The sequence below is a fragment of the Dermacentor albipictus genome, chromosome 2 (genome assembly GCF_038994185.2).
Source record: "Dermacentor albipictus isolate Rhodes 1998 colony chromosome 2, USDA_Dalb.pri_finalv2, whole genome shotgun sequence".
In the NCBI taxonomy this organism is placed as follows: Eukaryota; Metazoa; Arthropoda; class Arachnida; order Ixodida; family Ixodidae; genus Dermacentor; species Dermacentor albipictus.
Window position 1 is genome coordinate 192,723,902 of NC_091822.1, and position 19,344 is coordinate 192,743,245.

The window sequence follows — 19,344 nt, forward strand, 5'->3', positions numbered from 1 at the left end:
GATTCAGTGTTTGCAAAAAGCAATGGTTAATCTCCAGCACGTGTAGTGTATGAGCTATGAGCTGCATGTACTGAGCTTAAATGTCACGCATATACTGCGGTGCGATTCCCTTAACATTGCCGGTTAACTTCCTTGCATTTTCCGTACCATTACGCCCTCGCTCCTTTTTTCTACTTGCAATTTCACCTGGAGCGAACGTATACTTTTCAGTCCCATTGTTCACCAATATACTGGGCGACACGAGGTGCCAAGGCACCTTAAAATTAATTGACAACACCAGCACACAGCCCGAATGCAGAGCGAAGTGTGCAGCCGGAATGCATTCAGTACAGCACTGTTCGTACCAACGTCATCCCTGTTCGCTTGACCCTTCAGCGTAGGCAGCGATAAAGCATTATATGTGAAAGGCGCATCGTAAACCGTAATGGTACAGCAATATCAATGCTAATTCTTGTTCTAAAACAACACAGTGATATGTCAATTCTTTAGCTAAAGCTCTTTCGGAGCTTTCTTTCGCTTTTTCTGTGTGGACTGAACGGTAAAAAGCTCTACGCTATCGCCACGACCATCCGCTCGACCATGCTGATAATAATCCACGACCATGTTGATAATCCGCTCGACCAAGGAATGATAATAGAAGGGTATATAAGATACTAGCTGCAGCTGTACTCAGCTCCTGAATACGCAAAGCGGTACACGTGAAAATATAGGAGAACAAGCCGAGCGTTACATTAATGAAGGAGATTCTGGTAAGCTCATGTCACTTCTAGAAGACAGCCCACTACATCTGACACTAACTGTCCAATGCAAAGCACACGTATACACACAAAAAAAATCGTGTAGCATGTCAACACAGAACAGGTGGGACAGCTTTCGTAACAAAATAAATAAATAAATAAATAAATAAATAAATAAATAAATAAATAAATAAATAAAAATCAATTCTGGTGTATTATGTGCCAAATTCACGATCTGATTATGAGGCATGGCATAGTGGGGAACTCCGGATTAATTTTGACCACCTGGAGGCGACCCAATGCACGGTACACGGCCGTTTTTGCATTTAGCCCTCATCGAAATGCGGCCGCCGCTGCCGGGATTTGATCCCACGACCTCGTGTTTGGCTTTTATAACTGTGGTCCATCAAGATGGTTATAGCTTTTTTTTTTCTTTGATGAAAGGCATGTCATAAACAAGATGGAAGAAAAGGAAGAAAATGCCACGGACTTTCTTGAGCCAAGTTAAAGTCACTTTTGGCTCAATTTCAACCAGCTGCAAACGTTCGGCTGAGTAGCTGTCTTGTTGCGAAGGCAGAGGTCCTAACTTCTGTCGTGCTTAACGAGTTGGTAAGCTCAATTTGTCAAGCAGCTGGACGCCATCAGTGGTTCCGTTGTAGGACGGTGGTTGACAAAATGTTGTTTCTGCAGCTTTAGTGAGCCTTTTTCACGAGTGGTGGCGCTGCCGTCTTAGCGGTAGGAGAATGAGAGAGGCCGAAATAATCTCACGGGTGGCGGCAATGGAAAAGAAACCTGCCATGAGTCGCTACTTAAGAGGAAAAAACGAAATCTGGAAAGAAACAATTTATGATAACTCAAAGGCAAGCTCATTACTTTTCGAAGCGAGATCAGGATGCCTAAGAACACGCACCTTTAAAGCGAGATATAAGAAGGAAAAAGAAGCATGTGCTTGCTGCGGTAAAGATAGGGAAACTATGGAGCATGTTTTATTAGAATGTGAAGACGTCTACTCAGCGGTCGATTTAGGCACCACTGGCCTGCTTGAAGCCCTTGGGTTCAGCGAGAGCAGTGGAAAAGTAAATATGCCCGCAATAGGGATTAGTAAGAGGCTATTGGAGGATTGGTGGAAGAAAAGTAGGGAAACGACAAAAAACGGAGACTTAAAGCACAGCTCGCAATAGGGTATCAGAAAATTTGATTGTGGTTTTCAGAAAATTTGAAATTTCAGAAAATTTGATTATTTTTTTTCTATTTTAACCTAGGTAGGACATTAGGCAGTATAATAGCAAGAGCTTGGTGGCGCAACCCACCGCTCCGTTCCAAAGGGGACGCTCATAACATCCATCCATCCATCCATGCATCCATCCATCCATCCATGCATCTATCCATCCATCCATCCATCCATCCATCCATCCATCCATCCATCCATCCATCCATCCATCCATCCATCCATCCATCCATCCATCCGTTCGTCCGTCCGTCCGTCCGTCCGTCCGTCCGCCCGTCCATCCATCCATCCATCCCATCCATCCATCCATCCATCCATCCATCCATCCATCCATCCATCCATCCATCCATCCATCCATCCATGCATCAACCCATCCATCCATCCATCCATCCATCCATCCATCCATCCATCCATCCATCCATCCATCCATCCATCCATCCATCCATCCATCCATCCATCCATCCATCCATCCATCCATCCATCCATGCATCCATCCATCCATCCATCCATCCATCCATCCATCCATCCATCCATGCATCCATCCATCCATCCATCCATCCATCCATCCATCCATCCATCCATCCATCCATCCATCCATCCATCCATCCATCCATCCATCCATCCATCCATCCAGGAGCAAATATTGAGAACTAGGTGAGCCATGTGTGCGCTCAAGCAAAAATCCGGAGACCACTCAGCACATCCTAATGGAATGTAAAGGGATTTACCCAGTGAGATTCGTAGGTAACGTACCCATTCCAGAAGCCCTTGGATGTAAAGTTGACTGAAGCATCAATCGTTGAGGAGTCGAGATAAGCTAGAGACGTTTAGAGTATGGGGGGGGGGGGGGGGGAAGCAGGTATATGATTGATACGGCTGGATCCGTTACAGGCATACGTAGCGGTACAAGGCAGAGACGTTTTGAGGGGAAAGAAAGATTAAGGAAATGCTACATATATATATATATATATATATATATATATATATATATATATATATATATATATATATATATATATATATATATATATATATATATATATATATATATATATATATATATATATATATATAACCAATTAGGTCTACTGTTGGTTCCTGTGTCATTACACAAAAGCTATTAACAGATGGACGAACAAAAACGCTCGTCTCTGGCTCCATACAGCCAGTGGCGTAGCAAAAGGGGGGGCCGGGGGGCCGTGGGCCCCGGGTGCACGGGGCCAGTAGGGGCGGGGGGGGGGGGGGAATGTCATATACGTCTGAAAACACCCGAAAATTGTCGATATCCCCGCCTTCCTCGACTACACCCAAAGGGCGGGGGGTGACAGGAGAGCTAAGGGCCCCGGGTGCCAGACGACCTAGCTACGCCACTGCCTACAGCTACAGACATCCCTTGTTCATACGTCCGCTGATCTCTTCCAAGTCATCATCTTTCTGGGAGCATCTGTCTTGTTTGGATTTACACAATAGCCAGTCTGTTTGGCAGTGACAGAAACGTGTTTTAGTAGCAGAATACGACCACTCTTTCCGGCTGTTGTCGTATACACATGCTACACAAGGGGCTAGTAGGACGAGCCGTGAGATCCAAAATTACACAAGCCGCCAGTTCCGTTTTTCCGCGAGCGGAGACTGGGGAAGCGTATCCGGCATGTACGTACTCGCGGTGTTCTCCGCTCCGATGCACCATTTTCGCGGAAACTCTTTTTGGCAAAACATCTGCTTATGACAATACGTATGCTGCATGTTACAATACGCAACACTTCCACTCTAAGTTGAGAGCATTGACTTTAGCCGAGCTGCAACGCCTAAAGCATTTTCCCTGCATGTCTTGATTGGTCTGCTGTTGAAGTGGCCGTTGCATGATGCCAGCGTGTCGGGAGCATTCAGTTACTATGGTCAAAACAACATAATGACATTCAGAGACTGACCTTTGTTTCGGCTCCCCATGCCTGCAAATTTCCTTATCTGATTAACCCAGTCCTTCACTATAATCGACTGCGTTTCCCTTTCCTCAAGTATATATATAGGCAGCCAATCTGACGGACCTCCTGTTACCTGTCCATACGAATTTCGTGACTCGCCCCACTACACTTTTTTTCCTCTTGCTCTCAAATGCAGAGTATCTGTAGCTGCGCTTGCCGTCTAATCCAAATTTCTATGTTAGCGCTACACGTCCATCATTTTCTGTCAGCATATACTCACCGATGACTGGAATCGCTTAGAGCCACCTCGCTCGCTCCATATACAGCTGAGAACGTGCGCTGCTCGTACCGAACCTGCAGAAACGTGCCACACCGTTTGCGACTTCTGGAAGCAAATGTTGATGAGACAAGTGCTGCCTCGTGTACAGCGCGTTGTTGCGCTGTGTCATTTTATAATGACGCCTGTATACAGCGACAGCGGCATAGTAAAACTATTAATAAATGCAACGCAATCAGGAGCTTAATAACGCTCTATATCGGGGCCTTTTCATGCAGCAATCAATCAGGACTGATGGGCCGTTTCTGGTTAGATGTTTTCGTGTACTTTTTTTTCTTTGCACCGCCTCTGTACGTATATGGCGCTCTATATGTATATCGGAGCGCAGCGACATGAGCCGAGAGGCAAGAAAAAGCTGCCATGTGCAAAAGAGAGACAAGCGAAAAGGATTATATACGCCCGGCGCACGCCCCCGGCTTCTCGCGGCATACTTAATGGCGGAGCGCGGCAACTTGTTCTCCGCTTTCGATGGCCTCGAGCGGAATCGAGGACCCGGAGCCTTCTCGATTCGACGGCCGAAGGTCGCGCGGGCCCGCAGCCCATACGCGGCGGGGCGGGGACGATCCTCGTTCGGGGTGGACAGAGCGCGCTGACGGATTGGTGCCGCCGCACTACGATGCAGTTCTGGCGCTGGTTTTAATTTCCTATACCGGACCCTGCGGCCGGCTCCCTAATAGAAAGCTATCCTCAGGAATTCCGAAACCTGCTCGCACGCGCGTCTATATACGTAAGCAGCGCAGCCGGATGGCCGCAGTGGGCCGGCCGCTGAGCCGTCTCGCCGGCGTCGATCATCATCGCTTACACGTCGCGGGAGAGCGAAGAAAAAAAATTATCGCAGGCCGGCGTATTAGCCCGGAAAAGTTGGCCGTCGGCGCCTGCGCCTATATAGAGTTCACCGCATGGTATACGAACGCGAGAAATGCATGCAGGAACAGCGCTGTGTATGTCGGGGCGCGCGCTATCGTCTGAAACGAACTGCGCTGAAAAGATGTCATTCAAATGGAGGTGTTGCTCTGCGCATTCTGACATGCCAAGCTAGAGAGTTCTTAAGCGTGGCTTCTCATGCCGTCTTGACAATACAGTATAACACAATGTGGCAATGGCAAGGCATATAGTGTCCAGCTAGAGGGCGCAGTTCGCACTGGCCGTAATGGTGTGTAGCAGTCTCAGTCAGAGGAATCGTAAGCTACGTTTACATGAACCCGATAGAATCGAATCGAGTTGGCTTGTCGGGCGACTGGTTTCGTGTAAATACTAGCGGATCGAGAAAGGCGAGCATCAAGGCGAGTTCAAGTCGACTGCAAGAGGTGGGTTAGTTAACTCGCCAGCATACACGTCTGGAAAGACGCATGTAAGCACCGACGGGTCGGACTTGGTTAGCTCGACTTCTGATTCGACGCGCTCTCGTCGACTTCATGTAAGCGAACTTCAGAATACGTGTCTGTGTCAAGCTATTGCGCCCCTCTTCGTGCATGTTTTTCTTTCTTTGTTTTGTCGAACCTCCTTGCGTGACTTCTTGTATTCTTAGTATTCTGCAGCCAGAGAAATCGCCGCCGCTAATCTGAGCACTTGACAGCCGCCATGCGTACCTTGGTAATCTTAACGCTTACAGCGTTTCCACGCACTTGGCTTCTCAAATCGGACGCGACGTGTTTACTCAGTTTGCCGAGACATCGCACCCAACGCAGAGGCGAACACGGAGCGAGGCGCACGCTGCAGGCTATAAACTTCCTCCTCTATTGAGAAAGCTTGACGGGGGAGGAAAACAGGAACAAAGGACATCGACGCCTCCGACGCCGTGTCACAGAGGTTGGTCGAAAGAGCGGCGCTTCAAAAAATGAGGCTCCAAAAAACAGCGCGTTTATTCTTTCACGTGTCGTCGCCGGCTTCTATGTTAGTGCCGTCGCGTCACGTCGTCGTATATGTCTTCAGCCGTTTCCTCAATCTGTTTTCCTTACTCGCTGCACACGTACACACATTGCCCGGCCGCGGTGACTCGACTTGTTGTCGCAAAGCATCTGGCTTCGTGAAAAATACACAGGCGTGAAATGTTCGTCGCACTTCGGGCTCGCAATCACGACCGCCGGCGGTGGTCCGCCATTATTTTTTCCTCCGAGGCGTATATGCGCGCGCACTCCGCGTTTGCAGCCTCGGTTACATTCGAGACGGGGAAATAAAGAAAAGGACGAGAAATAATAATAAATAAAAAAGAAACCAGCTGACTCGTCGTGATTCCGCGGCGAGAATCGCGGACAAAGAAGGCCCGCAAGAGCCATAGCGTCGACGTGCGCCGCTGCGGCTCTTGTCGAGCGAACATGAGTTTTGCTCGTCGACTCGCATCGGCGTTGCTCGCGCGCTAAAAGGTTGGTCACGCGTTCACGCGCCGCAGCCTGATCCGAGCGTCTTTCCCCGCGGGTCGCGCCGAGCCCGTTGTACGCTGTTGTTTTGCGAATTTGTTGGCTTCTTTAATCCCCGAGCATTGCCGCGTACTGTATTATAGCGAAGCACGTGACGTGTCACTTTGTCGCCGTGTCACCATACCGCATGTTCTCTTATTTACCTGTTGCCTTCGCCATCCCCGTCTCTCCTGCGAGCCGTTTGCCGAGTCTCAACCTCAATATGCCAACGTTTTTTAACGCGACAGCGTTAAGGAGCTCGTGTCGCAGAAAAGCCGGTGTCGTCGGCGTCTGTGTCGGCGTCTGTGGCGTTGGCCGTGAGCGGTAAATCCCAGCAGGCACTTCATGAATAAAAAACAACTTGCAAGATGGGCTGGGTGGGAATCGAACCAGGGTCTCCGGAGTGTTTTTTTTTTTCTTTCCCCGAAAAGAACGCAATGGAACACTTTGTCAAACCCGGTTAGTCGATCGAACTTACGAAATCGTAAATGGGTCACTTTTTTTTTGCCAAGAGGAGAAGGGAGAGAGGCTTAATAACGATGGAAAAGATGGAAGAGGCTGGTTCCACGCACGCACGTACATATATGCATACATGATATATACACGCATCACATGCCAACCCACACACCACGACACCTTCTACTCTACAAACACGCAACCGAAAGGAGATTGTTAGCAAGACAAACAAATTAATCGAAAGAAAGACGATTAATGCACAAGCTCACAGTGTTTACACATAGACCCTAACACACGCAGACATCAGTACTTACGCACACCTATATGTACGACATGCTGTCTCATATATATATATATATATATATATATATATATGGTAAGACGCTTCAGAGTCATTCACATGACAAAGCTTCGCTCAGTCGCACGTACTGCCACCCGCGTAAACATTTCTTTCGCCCAAGGACACCCAGATTGAAAGGGCGATGCTCCTCACGTTTCGGAGTTGAGGCGGCACTGGGGCACGACGACACATCTTGTTACTCTCGCAGTGCCGGCTTCGAGAGAGAGAGAGAGAGAGAAAGCAAGGACAGGAAAGGCAGGGAGGTCAACCAGAAGAGTATCCGGTTTGCTACCCTACATTGGGGGTGGGGGAAAGGGGAATAGAAAAGGAGAAAGGGAGAGAGTGAGCACTGAGTACGTGTGGGCGGAACACCATGCACAGGGACAATATAAACGGTCTCTTAAACCGGTGTACCTCAAGTATTGCAGTAATGCGCGATTCGCTTTTCGTGCCAGTGACGGGTGTGGCCACGGTCCGAGTATCTTTGACTCGGTGAAAGGTCGTAAGTCTAGTCGGTGCAAAGTTTCCTGCAGAGAGAGGCGTTGTACATCGTAGCGGGGGCAGGTACACAATAGGTGCTCGATGGTCTCCTCGCACCCACAGGAATCGCACATCGGGCTCTCGGCCATTCTCAAACGAAAGGAATATGAGTTTGTGAACGCTACTTCCAGCCACAAGCGGTCAGCAAGGTTGCTTCACGGCGGGAAAGGCTAGATGGCACTTGTAGACGTAGCGTGGGGTCCAGTTTATATAATCGGCAATTGAAGGCACCTGAACTCCAGAGATCTTGCGACTTTTTGCGTGCATGTAGGCGAAGTTCCCTGGCAGCGTCCAACCTCGCCGAAGGTATTGAACGCGTCTGGGTATCTTCGTGGGCAGACCGGGCAGCCTTGTCTGCTAGGTTGTTGCCGACAATGCCACAGTGAGCAGGAATCCATTGAAATGTAATGGTGTGCCCTCTTTCCAGAGCATGGTGGTGCACGTCCCTGATGTCAGATATCATCTGCTCGTATGTTCTGTGACGTAATGCAGACTTGATGCTGTGAAGGGCTGCCTTAGAGTCACAAAATGCGACCCATTTCTCTGTTGGCTCTTCGGTGACGTACATCATAGCGGCATGGAGAGCTGCAAGTTCTGCCGATGTCGATGTAGTCGTGTGCGACAATTTGAATTTAACTGTAACCATCTTGGCTGGAACGACGAATGCGGCAGTTGAGCTGGCACCTGAGGTCGAACCATCGGTATATATATGTATGCGGTCATGATACGTCTGGTGTAGTAATAGGAGCGTAAGTTGCTTCAGAGCCGGCGATGGATGATTGCACTTTTTTCTGCGGCCTAACTGAGTCGTGTGTACCCATATGTACAGCCTAAATATCCGCGCACACTAACAGGATTTATTCACCTATCCATGTCTTGTTTACTTAGCGTCAACTCGAAGGTCTCGTATATTCCCGAAGGCGACACAAAGATGGCAGGTCGGTGGCGGTGCCATTCTGAAATTCTCGAAGTACCTGCCTGTTACGTCACATATTATGATAATACTTTAGCGAGTCTTTCTCTAACAAGTTTTCATTAACGAAAAAAAAACATGTGTTGCTTTGGCAAAGAAGAGGAAGTTGAATATGACGACCTGTTCGACTTTCGTTTCCGAAGGTAAGGGGTGCCTGTCAGTTTGGCGTGTTTGTAAACGTTCATGATGGAAAAAGCGCGACTAAAACGAACACTGTCCTATGCTCTTGCTGAGTCTCCGTTTTAATAGCACTTTTTCCATCATGAAGGTAAGGGGTACATAAACTCCACAATAAAGCTCTATGACGTTGCTCAGTAATGTCATCACTTCGTCGATTAGCTTGGTGCCCAAGGGAAGCTCACAGGGGAAAATGCAGGTATTGTTTACAATGTCTTATATGCAAACTTTACCGACAAAAAAAAGTACAAAGAAAAAGAAGAAGTAAGCAAAAATTAAGGAAGAAATTGAAGTAGCCTGCATTCCAAATAGTATAATGTGCCAGTCAAGTCTGATTTATTATTTGCCTTTAATTATACCCATTGTCCGCACTTAGCAGTAATTTGTCTTTTCCTGACAGCACACTGTCACGAATCAACGCACAAGCTGAAAAAGTAGCGCACACGGATTGCATAAACTCCCACCTCCTTAGAACGACAGAAAGCTGAGCTAGTTGGTAAGGATTCATTCAATGTGTAAGGATTCATTGTAAGGCAACATCATATTCACTAGAGGCGCTTTTGTACCGCTTTGAATCATCGAACTCGTGGCTCAGTGGTAGCGTCTCCGTCTCACACTCCGGAGACCCTGGTTCGATTCCCACCCAGCCCATCTTGCAAGTTGTTTTTTATTCATGAAGTGCCTGCTGGGATGTATCGCTCACGGCCAACGCCGCCGACACCGACACCGACGCCGCCGACACCGGCTTTTCTGCGGCACGAGCTCATTAACGCTGTCGCGTTAAAAAGAAGTGAGGCGTGCAGACAGGACACAAGAGTAGAGAGGTGGACAACACGAACGCCGACTATCAACTGAAGAGAGCACTGAGGCGAAAAAAGAAAGAAGACACAAAACTCATCTGCGCATGCTCAGGAATGGTAACACCACGTGTCAGTCGGGTACACGTGCTGGTCTACGTGAGAGATAACTGTTAAGGCACTTAATCTCTTCCTTATGTAAAGTAATCGAAGGCGTGAGTCAGCCTTCGATTACTTTACATAAGGAAGAGTGCTCCCTTCAGTTGATAGTCGGCGTTGGTGTTGTCCACTTCTCTACTCTTGTGTCCTGTCTGCACGCCTCACTTCTTTTTTACATAATGAACCCCACCTCCCAAGGTCTCAATACTTAAATTATGTGGTGTTACGTGCCAGAACCAAGATCTGATTATGAGGCATGCCGTAGTTTGGGATTCCGGATTAATTTAGACCGCCTGGGGTTCTTCAACGTGCACACAATGCAAGGGCATTTTTTCATTTCGCCCCCATCGTAATCCAGCCGCCGCGGCCGGGATTTGATACCGCGACCCCGCGCTTACCAGGGCAACGCCAAAACCAATAAGGAAACACGGCGGGTTTCCGACTTGTTATTCACATATACGTTCAAGTAATTACTGCTTGTGGATTATTTTGCAATTATTATTATTACGATGTAATCGTACTTAAATTTTTTAAATAACAATTCTTCTGTCCAACTATCATGCGCCCTAAACTCCATCTCAGACAAAATAAAGTTTGCACTGCTACTACTGGAGTATACAATAGTTCATGAACATTGCTGAGTCATTCTGCTTCCTTGTTGCTCATCTAGTGGCACGCTGCGGCTTCGTCTCTTTCTGTGACAAAAGAGACAGGAAAGAAGCCGTCCCAGGTCATTCGCATGTGTCGACTTATGTACATAGTGTGTCTCAGTCTTATGTCCCTTAGGCCCATAACGCTGGCTACCCGGTCACTAGCCATGGTCTGCACGACCGGGTCTCCGGAGGGCAGCAATCCTTCCAGTTCTTCAGGGGTTCTGTGCTCCGCGGGGAAGGATCCGCCGGGCAGTGAGAAAGGAGACGGAGGGCAGAAGCGCGAGGTTCAGGACAGAGAGTGCAGGCTGAAGTGAGGAAAAGTGGGCGACAGTGAGAAAGAGTGAGAGGAGAAAGGATCAGCATGCACGCGGGCTTCTGTCTTGAGTCTGCGTGCCGGGCCGACGTCCACTATACTGCGCTCCTCCGAAAAACTCCCAGGACGCTCACGTGCACGGGAGATAAGGCGTCCGTGTCGTCGATTTGCACGGGGCCAGTGAACCCCGCCGGCGCGCGGAACACAAACAGCGAACGCGGTGCCGCTGCGCCAGAGCGCTCCGGTTCGCCCGACCGTCCCGAGCCGCCATCTCGGGTTCCTCAGATTCCGTCGAGGCCAGTAAAATAATCGCGAAGGAATTCTGTCTAAAAATCCGAGCGTGGCGCGGCCCTGCTATGGATAATGCGCGTCACCCTCACACATCCGCACCACGCCGTCTCCTCAACTCACTCGCTCTTTCACACTGCATGATATAGCCCGTGCGGTGGGACGTCAGCGCGACTCCCTTTTTATTCGTGCCTGCTTGCACTATTTTTCTGTCCACGTTCCATCTCTGCGCTGCTTGTTTTTTGATCCCGCGGGCCAAAAGGAAGCGTTTTGCATCGTCCCTCTCTGCAACACACCCAGAACGTCGCATTCGCTGTCGACCCGCCGGCGGACGATGTCATCGCGGTCGGAGGCGTGCGTTGACGCTGCTGCCGCAGCAGCGGCGGCGGCACAGCGCTGTTCGGACCCTGACCTTCGCTCCCGCAGTCTGCTTCCTCGTCGTGCATCGCGGCAGCTGCGAAAAGCAGCTCGCTCCCGCTGCTCCGAGTGCGCGCTTTTCCGAGGAGGGCGCAGCCATCTTTTTTTTTTTTTTTTTTGACGCGGCGAGCGTGAGCGCGCTGTATCCCGTGTATATGGCTGACCCCGGCCGAGTTCGCCCGCTCGCCTTCGCCTCGTACGACGAGGGCGCCGCGCTTAATGGTCTCCTCCGTTCGGTGTTGACACGTCGTAACCGCTGCCCGCCTGAAGTTGTCGGCGGGGCGCCGATAAAGCGAAGCGACGCGCCGCATGGCTCGCCTGCGAAAGAGAGGTGCAAGTTGGTGGTGTTCCCTAAAGATTACAGGGAGAGCATTCAGCGTCGCTGCGTGAGGTGTCAAAGAAATAGGCGACACCGCCGTCGATTGCGTGGTGTATAGCGCGGCCGCACCATTATTTCTATGTCACTGCGTATATCACGCTGACCAACCGCACATACGTTGTGTTCTGGACACGCGTGACTCTTTTTTTTTTTTGTAAACGATGATTGTTCAATGAAAATCGAGACTCGTGCTCTGAAATCTTTCTTTCTGAAAATTATTCATTGGACTCTTATCCATTTCCATATCAGTAAGTGAAAGGCACGCGTCTCACCGTTTCTACCAAGCCAATAGATAACATGAGTGGAGCCATCTTTTGCCACATTCCTAAAGATGACCTCCAATGTCATAACTGCGCCTTGTTCCACGTCAAAGCTATGCCCGTTTTTGCCGTGAGGTACAGAAATAAGCTGGAGACCGTACGACGGATAGGGAAATCATTGAGGAGCATACAGAAAGGTATAAAAGTGGCCGATCAATAATTTTCAGAAATAGAGATTTCAGAACACCACTCAATATTTATTGAATGACTTACTTATCATTAAAATATGCCTGGTATAACGTAACGATTCCATTTCAATTCTTTTCCGTGTCTTATTTCGTCGGTTGTCCGAGCGGATCCCTATACCTACATTATCGGCTCTGAGCGGCGGCATGATGGCAAGAAATGAATGGAATCGAGCGAAAGAGATCCTTACATTAGGCCGGGGAAAACACGGGGCGGGGAAGGCGGGAGATGGAAATTCAAGACGATGAGCAAAACGAGAACAAGGGGAAAGCAGGAGCCAACGTTTCGACAAGTGCATGGGCTTGTCTTCAAGGTCTTGAAGAAGACAAGTCCACTTGTCGAAACGTTGGCTCCTCCTTTCCCCTTGTTCTCGTTTTGCTCATCGTTCTACATTAGGCCGGCCGCTTATTCCTGCGTTTGGCGGCCGTATAAGTTCCGATCTTCAACACCTATACGCGTCCCCGGTCAAGCTCGCATGCCATGCTAGACGTTGTCTTGACTTTAACGTATCACCGATGTGCAGAGGCATCTGACCACAAAGAATAAACATTTGGGGTCCAGTAGAACGCAACAGGTGCAATGTTAGGCCAAATACGGTTAGGGTGGAGCGGATAGGCGTATTTTCTGTATACATCTATTGCGGCAACGAGGCAATACGTCCATTGCGGCAGCGCTAAAAACTCTCGATTCTCCTTATGCAAATCTGAGCCTTCCGTGCATATCTGCAATGCTACGTACCTCTTGGGTAAACATAATAAACGTAACTGGATCCGTAACAACCAACTTAAAAAGTGAAATTGAATGGTATAATTGTATGAACGAGTGCTGCATGGGAAGGTGTCCGGTGTTGAAGACTGCCATTAAATATTTTTGGGCACGTTATTTTACCACAGAGCAATGCCTATCTATTCTTTATGAGTGAATGTATACAATATAATTCCCATCTGAAAAAATAAGAAAGTAGAATCTGCAGCACGGCTGGTTATTTCCGGTTGAGTTTCTTCGTTGTAAACGAACGCTTTGCAAATTATATTTACGCTGTTAATTCGGTGCGGCAGTAAGCTCTAGTCATAAAAAAAGAACGGTTATGTTTTGGGACGAGAAAACGAAAGTAAATGACCTAAACCGTGTAATCGCGGCTGGACCGATGGAAGCCGAGCGGGTTGTTGCCGCGCCGGTGCCCATCGCGCGCTCCCATCTTATTCTGCGGGAAAGGGAGCCAGCTTGAAGAGGGAAAGCAGTGGCGGTGATCGCTTCCAGTACCGGCATGCTGCAAGACAACAGGGCGAGCTTACTGCGCAAAGTACTCATGCAGTGTACGAGCGTTTCCTTTTTCAACGCTGCGACTTCACGCGCACGCAGCATATCGCAAGTGCTTGGCGCCTCTTCGCGGTTTTAGCGAGCGCGCACACTTCAGTGTGCGCGTATACGTGCAGGCATGTGCGTGCGTACCGGTGTGTGTGCGTGGCTTCTTGTGTGCCCGTGTTTGCGTGCGCGTAAGAAAGAGTGAGGCTCAGAGATTCACAGTGGTAAAAAGGAGTGAAGCGATTAGGAGGAAGGGGGTGGGGGAGGCTATAGGCAGAAAAGGTAAGCGTTATCCATATAGCCATCAGCTAAGCGTGACATTAATGTCGTCTACTTCACTACAAACGTCCTATCTACAAGCTAAGCCATTTACTGTTGGCGGGCTTATAGCGGTAAAAAGGCTGTTAAGAGGATCAACCTAAATGAAGACGAAGATAGCGATAGCACAGGTGACGTAAAAAAAAAAAAATGTTCTAAGCCATTACGACACCTCCTTAGAAGCTCTTGAAGTTGTTCAGCTGTCAGCCAGTCAGCCCTTCATACATTCCCTGCTCGGTAGCGCACACCAAAGGTCTCCCCAACGCGTGCTGCTCTATAGCGCGCGCGCTGAGTTGAAATTCCGCTCCAGTCTGTTCCAGCGTCGATGACCGCCTCTCGTCTCCCCGTTGGCGGCGGACGAGCCGGCGCCATGAAAGCGTTCCTTCTTCTTCTTCTTGTTTCGCCCTCCTCAGCGCTCGTGTTTCAAATGGTCGGCGCCCGGTGCCGGGCAGCAATACGAAGCCCAATTGGATCCCTGCGCACGGCTGCGGCTGTCCCTGATAACGCATTATTCGAGAGCGACATCGCAATCGAGAGACTCTCTCCTAGACTGGCGTCTATTTTATCGCGCTCAACAGGATCCTTGAACCGCGGATGTGCGGAGGTCACAGGCTCACTGGAGAGAATCAAACAACTTGTCTTCGCCGCTCAGTCTCTACCGGCTGGCCTGTGAGTGACGGGTGTACGCTACTACTTCTTTTTCTTTTTTTCTTTTTTTTCTAGCGCAATACGTTCATCCGGTCTCACAAGTGGCCGGCGGGAAGGGTAAAATGGGCAAAAAGGAAGGTCGGGCAAAAAGGAAGGGTAAATGGGCAAAAGGAATATAAAGCTGGCCTCGTTCCAATGGCGTCGCAAGACAAGCAGTTGCTCACCACTCGTTCCTTTCGTAAAGCATTTGAAATAGGTGAACGATTAAGTGTGTCTAAAAAATAAATCACCACGTCGGTAGTATAATGTAACTACCGTCTGCAGTGCCAGATCCGATACTCCTTCCGAGATTATTGGTAAATGTTCACCCGTCGACAAGTAACCTCCATTCTTTACCTTTGACGCCGTCAATTATACGCAAGGCCACCAGTGATTGCGACCTGCAACGGAGTATCACCAGGCTGGCCCCGAAAGGTCAAGCGATCTGCCTGTTATCTATTCGCTCAGATTTTGGGCGCGAGTGACAACTCATGGCTGCTAAGCTGCATTTACCCCTTCTTTGGTTGTTCTTCTGGAGCAGTCATCTGACATACGATAGCTCCCATGCATATGTAAATTTGCGGATCTTATACTTCTCAGCCAACAAGAGTTTCTGTCGCGTGTCGTCAAAAAACTCAGTAGAATGCAAGGCGGGAGCAGGATGCATGTACGTTTTCTTCGTCACCTATGAGTTCCTTCACTTCAGCCTTGATCATCACCATGGCCAGGCTTTTCTGGCAGGTTCTCTGGTAAGGCTTTCGAGCATTGCTTTTGTCTACTGCGTAATAATCTCCAACCTGACTCTCACAATTTCTCGGATAAGGTCCTCAATCAGTTGTTGCGAGTCACCTCCTGCGTTGCTGAGCAAGACAATGTAATCTGCAGACCGCAGGTTGCTGAGATATTCGCCGTTAATCCTCACTCCTATAGTGTGTCCCTTGACTTTAAGGCTTCTTCTGAGCGTGCACTAAATAGTGTTGGAAAGATGGTGTCTCCTTGCCTGACCGCTTTCTTGATCGGTATTTTTCTGCTTTTCTTGTGAAAAATTAAGGTATAGCTGTGGAGTCCTTATAGGTATTTGCCAAGACATTCATGTATGACTCCTGTAATTCGTCACTATGCAATACCTTCATGAATGCTTGTACTTCTATAAACTGAATCAGATGCATTTTCGTAATCTATATGAAAGGCATACCTATAAAGAAGTTGTGCTAAAGAAGTTGTGCTCGGTAGATTTCTCAGTTGCCTGACTGATGATATGGATGTGATTCTCCCAACCTCATACCTGCCAACACAAAGTACTTACAGGGATGAATTAGTAGCAGCTGCAATGCAGAATGCCTGACACTGCTGCGTCCGCGTCGTATGATCTTTATATAAAAAGAAATATGTGCACGTCCCAGGGGCTTTAGGTGTGCACGAACGCCATGGCCTGGTTACCAAATGGTTATTATTAAATGTCTCCCTAATGTGGCGTTCTGTGCTGAGGGTTTGGAAGCGCAAGAGAGTGACGGGCAGTTGCCCTGTGTTTTAAGCAACATTGCAGTCTTTCAACTCGGCATCACTCAACATTTTCTTTAGGGAGAGCAGTTGAACGCGACGCTGGGTTCTGGAGCGGCGTCTTTCCAGCGCCGTCAGCATTTCCATCTGGTCAGTCAGTATGCTGTGCAGCTTCACCTCAGATGCCCCAGGAATCCGCTGTGGGGCGCGTCGGTGGCCCGTGACGTCAATTCTGCAGACGGGCTGCGCCGCATCGTTCCGCGGAGGAGCGAGAGAGCCGAACTCGACTGGCGGGTGTTCGTGCCAGGCCGGAAGTGCGTTCGTGCGTGCTCGTCAGAGTGCAAGCTTCAGCTTTCGACCCAGGCCCGCGTAAATTTCCCCCCGCAATTCGATGACGGTATCCGAACGGGCGCGAAGGGCCGGCGGCCGGTTCCGATTGGTCGTCTCAAGGTGCCGCTGGCGACCCCCTTTCCCCCCCGTCCCGTGGCGGAACCAATCGGGAAACGGCGTCGTCGAACTGCGGGGGCCAATCCGGAATGGCGGCGCCTTCGAAAATCAATTAGGAGTAGCGAAGCGCGAGGAGCGTGACGCCAGCGCCGGCGCGGCGTCAGCGGCGTCAACGGCGTCGGCGCCGTTAGCACGGCGGCCGTCCCGGAAAACGCGCACCGACCAATCGCCTTCCGAATCGATGGCCCCCGTTTCGTCCAGACGGCCGGGCATGCGCAGACGGAGTCCCCCCTTTCCCCCCTTCGGTGCCGGTGATCATCTCTCGCTTTCTGGTCGGAGGGTATCGGAGCCACTTGAAGAAAACGCGGACCGAAAAAAAAAAAAAGCGTTCGAGATGGTCGAGGACCGGCATGGTCGGAAGGCCTGCAGAAGCAGCATTCTCTTCGAGACTGTTGGCCTCTCTCACTCGGGTTCTGCTATTGTTTTTGGCGATTGCTTGCTCAGTCTTTGAAATGACGTGTGCTCCCTAGCGACCTTGCGTCGTCAAACAATGTGCTTAGCAAGGATTGTTCGTGGTGCTAGTGCTATCTCACGACAGAATACCTACATCGTAACAAGTATCGCATCGCGAGTACTGACGACGCAGGGGAGTGCGTCTATCGAAACACAGGGGGAAGGCGAAGAGGTTTGGCTTGGTCATTACTAGCAGACGAGATGACATGCGAGCAGCCGAAGGGATATCGGTGGCCTTTCGAAAGGCCGCTAGGCCCGGAGGCCGTCATCGACCGCGCTCGCTCGCTCAGTCGCGGCGAGGAAAGGACGCGATGTGCGAGAGCGCGATCTGTCCGGGCGCGCCTTCTCCATCTTCCGCGCTGGCGCGGCCATCTTCCTCCTCCGTTCGCCCCGCTCCACCTCGCCTTCTCGACTCCCTCGCCGTCGTCTATGGGGGGGGGAAAGGAGGGGGGGGGGAGGAATCGGTCGGCGCGCCGCCGCCGATCGGGGCTCGTTCGACGTCGGCGGCGGCGACTCCGCCTCCCAGCGACGACGACGGCATCGGCCCACCTTGTTCGAAGACCGCCTCCGAAGATGCGCTCCGATGCGCGCCGCCGGCCGCCGTTTGATTCCGAGGGACGAACCGATACGGGCGCCGTTCGCCCCGCCTTCGGCTTGCCAGTCAAACAGCGTCGTGTGTCGGACGGGCCGCTTTTCTTGATACAGGCGAATCGGCCGCCAACATCCGCGACCGCCCTTCGAAGCGGAGGGCGAACACGTCCGCGCCTATCTCGTGGCAAATGGCGAGGCGTCAAAACGCGAAATAAACTACGAACTACATTAGACAGGCCTACACGAAGGCAGGCAAGGTGGAGGGAGGGAGCTTTGCGTACAATGAACTCGGACACGTTGAGCCGAGCATTCGCTAACTTCACATCTCGCAACCCTCGGAGAATTCCTACCGAAGCTATCCGCCAGCCCCTTGGAATCCCGCGCTTCAAATGCGAGTGCGTGCGAATGGCTGAACGAACTAATGACACTAGCCGAGCGTAACTCAGAGCCTCTTCGGGATGTTTCGTCGGCCCCGTCATCACACATGAGCTCAATATTTTCTGCTGTGTCCCAAAGGGCAGCCTTGTACCATTCGTACGTGGAAAGTCGGAAGCCGGATAGCGGTCCTCTTCGTACAATCTGGTACTATGTCAGTGAATTCAGGGCGTGGACCAATACTGCTGCTTCTTTCGCGTGTGTTTAACGATGACACCATGCTCGCATATTGTTGATCTGCACTCATATTTCTGAAGAATATCTATGTATGGGAAGCGTGTGACTCATGACAAATGCTTAAAGACTTTGCGAACCAGTTACCTCAGGTCATATACTTCTGTACACCTAATAGCAATAATATTTATCAGCGTCACTGTGTCTTTCGCTACGTAATTAACATTGTCCATATATTGGACCTATTCCTTCAGCCATCCTTCACTGACTCTATGAGCGCCTATTCCAGCAGAACACTTTCCCAGCCAAGATCACGTTGTATTACAGCTCAGTTTGGCTCATGAAGAATGTGGTCATATTGCAAGATCGTAACACGGTTAACCTGCCCGTCTATACTGTGTCCGAAGTCGAGCACGTATATGATACTGTCACTTATTGAATCTAATTCGGAAATGGTGGCAAACTATCTGTGGCAGCAGGTTTATCCTGGCAGTTCATTGCGGCTGAGCACAGTCGTACACCATTTCGAGTCATGCAGAAGCACACCCAGAATTTCGCAAGGGCTTTTTTAAGGATTGTGTCCCGTATTCACAAAGTAGTTCTTGTGATAATATGGTATACGTGGGACAGGGGAAATTCATTCATTACAGCTAACGTATTAACTTAATTAGTGAAGGCAGTGAGCCGGTAATAAGCAGTTCTCGAAGTGAAAGCTTCGTGAAATCGAGCCTATAGGTATACGGAAGTTTTCGGGCA

General features: G+C 49.8%; 1 protein-coding gene and 1 long non-coding RNA gene across 4 annotated transcripts in view; one reads left to right on the forward strand and one right to left on the reverse strand.

Annotated features, from left to right (window-relative positions):
• ct (homeobox protein, cut) overlaps positions 1-19,344 on the forward strand; it is a 760,713-nt gene that overhangs the window by 335,009 nt on the left and 406,360 nt on the right. The window lies entirely within an intron of this gene.
• LOC135898501 (uncharacterized) overlaps positions 1-19,344 on the reverse strand; it is a 94,161-nt gene that overhangs the window by 56,277 nt on the left and 18,540 nt on the right. Inside the window, exon 3 of one of the 3 annotated variants that reach the window (XR_011512332.1) lies at positions 4,203-4,241. The exons of 1 other annotated variant lie outside the window; for it this stretch is intronic. This is a non-coding gene — a long non-coding RNA (uncharacterized lncRNA). Of the gene's footprint in view, positions 1-4,202; positions 4,242-10,817; positions 12,052-19,344 lie in introns of those variants that run through there. One more of the 3 variants, XR_010563351.1, reaches the window with a different exon arrangement.